Source organism: Herpailurus yagouaroundi, unplaced genomic scaffold (genome assembly GCF_014898765.1).
Source record: "Herpailurus yagouaroundi ecotype Mexico unplaced genomic scaffold, PumYag 67702, whole genome shotgun sequence".
NCBI lineage: Eukaryota > Metazoa > Chordata > Mammalia > Carnivora > Felidae > Herpailurus > Herpailurus yagouaroundi.
Genome location: NW_024420501.1, coordinates 3,208,931 through 3,215,619, shown reverse-complemented (window position 1 = coordinate 3,215,619; position 6,689 = coordinate 3,208,931).

Genomic DNA, 6,689 nt, shown 5'->3' with positions numbered 1-6,689 from the left:
ACTTAAAACTTACATATGTGTATTCTGTCTCTTGAAAATTATGTGCTAGCACCCGTATGGAGATACATCTACTCTCTTTTCAGATAATTTTTTGCATCATTTTGTTTTTTGCATTATTTTGAAAAGGGAAAGCAAGGAGGAGGAGAAAAGAGGTTTTTGAAAAAATTTGAGAGAGAGAGCGTGAGAGGCAGAGGGGCAGAGAGAGAAGGAGTCACAGAATCCGCAGCAGGCTCCAGGCTCTGAGCTGTCAGCACAGAGCCCGATGCAGGGCTCGAACTCACAACCATGAGATCGTGACCTGAGCCGAAGTCGGACACTTAACTGACTGAGCCACCCAGGCGGCCCTCAAGGTTTTTTTTAAACTGCTTTGTTGAGATATAATTCACATACCATGCAATTAACCCATTGAAAGTATACATTTCAGTGGTTTTTAGGATAATCACAGAGTTGTACAGTCATTACCAGAAGTTCAGAATATCCCTGTCACCCCAGAAACAAACCTGCCCACCGCTCATCCCGCCAACCCCTGATGGCCGATATTATACAGTGCTTTCTACCTTCCTAGATGTATCTATCCCGGGCATTTCAGATAAACAGAATCATATAATATGTGATATCTTGGGGCTGGCTGCGGTTAGCATAGCGTTTAAAGGTTCATCCATGTTGTAGCATGTATCAGCATTCATTCTTTCATATGGCTGAAAACTGCTGTTGTATGAAGATCTACCATATTTTAATGATCTATTCGGTTGATGGACATTTGAGTTGTTTAAACCTTTTTGGCTACCGTGAGTAATATTGCTGTGGACGTTCTTAGACAAGTTTTTGTGTGGATGTATGTTTTCATTTCTCTCTTTAAAACGATTTTTTTTTAAGTTTATTTATTTTGAGAGAGACAAAGACAGCATGAGCAAGGGAGGGGCAGAGAGAGAGAGGGAATCCCTAGCAGTCTCCACACTGCCAAGGTAGAGCCAGGGCCCTGTGGGGGAGGGGCAGAAGGGTGGGGACAGAGGACCCGAAGCAGGCTCCATGCTGACAACAGTGAGCTCGATCGGGGGCTTGAACCCACAAACCGTGAGATCACCACCTGGACCAAAGTCAGACGCTCAGCCGACTGAGCCACCCAGGTGTCCCCCTTTTTAAAATAATACATATTTTTTATGTCAAACGTTTCAGATCTACAGCATTCGATGTTTGCATATACTGCAAAACGATCAAATTCACTCTAGGTGACATCTGTCACCATGCATAGTTTACAAAATATGTTTATTATAATGAGAACTTTAAAAATTTACTCTCTTAGCAACTTTTTAGCAATACAGAATTATTAATGCTGTACATTAGGTCCCCCGGACTGACTTACTTTGCAACTGGAAGTTTGTACATGTTGACCCTTGTTAAACCAGGCACTACCTCCCTCCCCCCCCCCCCCCCACCCCCCCACCACCCGTCTGTTCTCTGTTTTTTTGTGGGGGGGGTTTTTTTTTTTTTTTTTTTTTTTTTAAAGATTCTGCATGTGAGATCATCCATAATGCCCTCAAGGTCCATCCATGTTGTTACAAAAGGCAACATTTCCTTTTTATGGCTGAATTTATTCCATTACACACACACACACACACACACACACACACACACACCAGTTTTCTTCATCCATGCATCTATGGATGGACACTTCATTGCTTCCATATCTTGGCTATCCTGAATAATGTTACAGTGAATGTGGGCGGGGTGGGGGGCAGATGGTTTTTTGAGTTAGTGTTTTGTCTTCTTTGGGTAGCTACCCAGAAGTGGGATTGCTGGATCTTCTAGTAGTTCTGTCTTTAATTTTTTGAGGAACCTCCATATTGTTTTTCAGAGCGGCTGCACCAATTTACATTCCCACCCCATAGCCCACGAGAAGCGTCTTTTTCTCCACATCCTCCCCAGCAGTTGTTATTCTCTTTTTGGTGACGCCCATCCTGACTGGTGTGAAGTCATAGCTCACTGTGTTTTGGTTTGCATTTCCCTGATGACTGGGTAATTGTTTAAGCACCTTTTAATGTACTTCTTGGCCTATTTTTTCTCTGGCATCCTCTGCCTTTGGTGTCCCATGTGAGAAAAGCTGGCCTGGGGCACCTGGGTGGCTCAGTTGAGTGAAGCAGCCGACTCTTGATATCGGCTCAGGGCATGATCTCGCGGTCATGAGTTCGAGCCCGTGAGTTTGCGCCGAGCGAGGAGCCTGCTTGGGATACTCGCTCTCCCTCGCTCTGCCCCTCCCCCGCTTACACCCATGTGGGTTCTTGCTCTCTCTCAAAATAAACATTAAAAAAAAGAGAAAACCCGGCCTAATCCAAGATCACAAAATCACACCTATGTTTTCATATGTGTTTTAGGTGTTTTTTTTTTTTAATGTTTATTTATTTATTTATTTTGAGAGAGAGAATGCACACAAGCGTGCACAAGCAGGGGAAGTACAGAAAGAGAGAGGGAGAGAGAGAGAGAGAGAGAGAGAGAGAGAGAGAGAATGAATCCCAAGCAGGCTCCAGGCTATCAGTGCAGAGCCTGTCACGGGGCTTGATGTCATGAACTGTGAGATCACGACCTGAGCCGAAACCAAGACTTGGAAGCTTAATCAACTGAGCCACCCAGACGCCCCTGAGTTTTAGAGTTTTAGCCCTTACATTTAGGTCTGATCCTTTTTGAGTTGATTTTTGTGCATTATGTGAGTTAGGGGTCCAAGTTCGTTGTTTTGCACGCACATGTATCCAGGTGTTCCTAGCATCATTTGTTGAAAGAATATTCGTTCCCGCCGAAATGTCTGAGTACCCTGGTTTAAAATGACTTGACTATAATGTAAGTGTTTATTTCTGGACTCTCAGTTTAATTCCACTGATCTATCCACAAGTCTATCATACCTGTATCGCTGTCTTGGTTATGGCAGCTGTGTACGAAAATTTGAAATCAGAAAGCGTGAATTTTTCAACTTCGTTCTTCTGTTTCAAGATCGTTTTGGCTATTCTGGGACCCTTGCATTTCCATATTAATTTTAGGATCAGCTTGTCAATTTCTGCATTAAAAAAAACTAGCCGGGATTTTGCTAGGAATTTTGCGTTGAATTTGTGGATCAACTTTAGGAATGCCTGAACTGCATTTTTATGAGGTTTCCCTAAATTTGGGGTGGTCACATTTAAAGTATTTGGAAATTAGGAACTATGATGCATTCTGGCCCGTCAGTCAGTGCTCATTTTGGATGGTTATTCGTCTGTAGTTTTTTTTTTTTTTTTTAATTTTTTTTTTCAACGTTTTTTATTTATTTTTGGGACAGAGAGAGACAGAGCATGAACAGGGGAGGGGCAGAGAGAGAGGGAGACACAGAATCGGAAACAGGCTCCAGGCTCTGAGCCGTCAGCCCAGAGCCCGACGCGGGGCTCGAACTCACGGACGCGAGATCGTGACCTGGCTGAAGTCTGACGCTTAACTGACTGCGCCACCCAGGCGCCCCTCGTCTGTAGTTTTTCATGACTTTAGGAAGGTTACAATATACGAACTCATTCCCTTTGTGGGAATTATTCTCGAGCCCCTGCCAAAAGCTTAAGAGGCAAAAAAAGAAAAAAATATCCACAAGAATTTTTCCAAGGAAAAACAAAAGCATAAGCAAAGACACAAACAGCGAAATAGTCACTAACTCCATTGCCTCCGTGGTCGTGATTCAGCCTTTGTTGTGCAAGTCTGTGTGGGAGCGGGGTGGGATAATCTAGAGAATATGAGAGGCACGTGTTTTGATACTATATTGACCAGGAATCTGCAAAGACCTTTCCAGGGCAAGACCTTTTGTCAGTCAAATGTGCCAGCCGCATCCCTGCGGCTGGCTGGAGAGGTCTTTTAGGAAAATAGATTGCAAAGCCTAGACGGGTAAGCTTAGGTCAGCCCTGCTGTTGCTTTAAGGAGGAAAAAAACAGTTATTTATCCCTAGTTTTGCTTCCAGTAAATCATCACATATGGAGTTCTTTATGAAATGGTTCACTCCCTCTCAAAATATACCTGCCTGTAGTTAGGAAAACCTGCTGTCTCCATTGGGTGGCTTTTAATCTGAAGGGGGGAGGGAGGCAAACCTTTCCATAGCTATGCTCTTATTTTTTTTAAGTTTGTTTGTTTGTTTATTTATTTATTTATTGGGGGGGGGGAAGGGCGGAGAGAGAGTGAGTGAGAGAGAGAGAGAGAGATTGAGAGCGAGAGAGAATCCCAAGCAGGCTTGCATTGTCAGCACGGAGCCTGACGTGGGGCTCGAACCCATGAACTGTGAGATGGTGACCTGAGCCGAAACCAAGAAAACCAAGAGTCGGACGCCCAACCGACTGAGCCCCCCGGGCGCCCCCAGAGCCGTGCTCCTAATGAAACCTACTGCAGACGTGGGCGAGGCCCGGCAATCTGGGACACCAAGCCCTGGGGTAGAGGTCGTCCCTTCCCACCTTCTCTACCTCATTTTCCTCAGGTACTTTTTGGCCCTTTCACTGCTTTCTCTTCACGGTTTCTTCTGTGTAGCTCTCACCTCCTTGCCTCGCGCCTTAGATACTCCTTTTTTTCCTGTGTGTGTCGTGTGTGTGTTTGTTTGCGTGCAGGGAGGAAGTATCTTTTATTTTTCCAGTTTCTTATGGGCTTAAATCATGTCTGTATGATGTTTGTCAAACATCTAAACTGCATATGCCCATAAACCAATGAGTTGAAAGTCACCCTTCTGCCTAGCCCAGCCCTACTCTCTGGAGGAAAACGCTAACAGTTTGGCCGTAGGGAATTTTCTGTGGGCATAGATAGTTCAGTAAATATTTGTTGATCACCTTCTACGTGCTAGACACTGTTGGCACGTTTCGCTGAACAAAACAGACACAAATCCCTGCCCTCAGGGAGCTTATTTCTAACCGGTGAGGACGACAATTTAAGAATCCACCCATATCTAGGTGTTTTACCGAAGCGGGATCATACCCCATGTGTTGATCTGTGGCTTACACGTGAATGTGTTTATTTTTAAATGATTTCATTGTGGAAACTTCTTTACGTTTATTCATCTTTGAGAGAGAGAGAGAGAGAGAGAGAGAGCGCGCGCCTGAGGGGCAGAGAGAGGAGAGAGAGAGAGAGAGAGAGAGAGAGAGAGAGAGAATCCCAAGCAGGCTCTGCACTGGCAACGTGGAGCCTGATGCAAGACTCGAACCCACAAACCATGAGACCATGACCTGAGCCGAAACCAAGAGCCGGATTTCATAATTTTCAAGAAACAAAATACATGCTTTGAAATCATTCTGCTGTGTTACTCGAGCCTTTTCCTTCCGTAGAGCACAAAGGCTACTCCATCTTTTCAGCACAAAAAAAGCATTTGTCCAGTTTTGTCTTAGTGGGCCCGGGGTTGAAATAAACGCAGGGAGAAGCTGTCGTACTTGAGAAGGATGCATTCTTTACCCAGTTATCCACACTGCTTCTGTCTGAAGAAGTAGATAAAATTTTATTGAATCTTTCTGTATTTCCTTGATCTAGACGGGACCAATTTCATATTGAGACCACCTCCAGCTACTTAGGAAATTAGTTAAGATGAACAGGAGATTTTTTTCTTGTTTTTCAACAAGAGATTCTAATATAGACATTATTGAAGAAACCGATCCTCATTTGTCTGCTATGTGTTTATGGATGTATACGGCCAATGGCTTGAAGATATAATTTCAGTGTCACTGTTATTAACTTATTGTTATTCAAATGGTCTCTTAGAAGTAGAAGTTTGAACTTTATTTTTTTTTTTTTTTGAATGTTTATATATTTTTGAGAGAGAGAGAGACAGAGCACACGTGGGGAAAGAGCAGAGAGAGAGGGAGACACAGAATCCAAAGCAAGCCCCGGGCTCTGAGCTGTCAGCGCAGAACCCGACTCGGGGCTCAAACCCACGAACCACGAGATCGTGACCGGAGCCGCAGTCAAGAGTCGGACGCTTCACTGACTGAGCCAGCCACCCTGGTGCCCCTAGAAGTTTGAACCTTAAAAAATCAAGTTATCACTTCCCATCCCCCAAAACCGTTCCATGACATTTTCTCACTGGAAATAAGATTTAAAATCAAGTTACACACACACACACACAAACACATATAAAATATGTGTATGTATATGTGTATATATTTGTACATGTATTTCACATATATATAATTATATACTGATTTCATTTGTAGTAAGTTGCTAATGACTCTTCTTTGTAAAGCCTGCAGGCAGAAGAAAGCTTGTAGATGCTACTAGAATATTAATTTTAAATAACTTCGTGGCCAGAAAGTCTGGTCTGGCAGTGGTTGAGTTGCCTCTCCAAATCTACTTTGGTTGGGTCAACGTCTGATGTTTTCTGTTTCTCGAGCCTTCATTTGCACTCGTGGCCCGCAGTTAAGGTGAAGCATTAGCTGTTTAATGTATAGTCTGATCAGAAAAACTACAGGGGATGATTTTAAATAACATTTCCTCTGTTTAAACTGAGATGGGGGACGCCCGGGTGCCTCAGTGGGTTAAGCCTCCGACTTTGGCTCAGGTCATGATCTCACGGGCTGACAGCTTGGAGCCCAGAGCCTGTTTCGGATTCTGGGTCTCCCTCTCTCTCTGCCCCTTCCCTGCTCAAGCTCGCTCGCTCTCTCTGTGTCTCTCAAAACTAAATGTTAATAAACAAACGAACGATCGACCGAACCGAAATG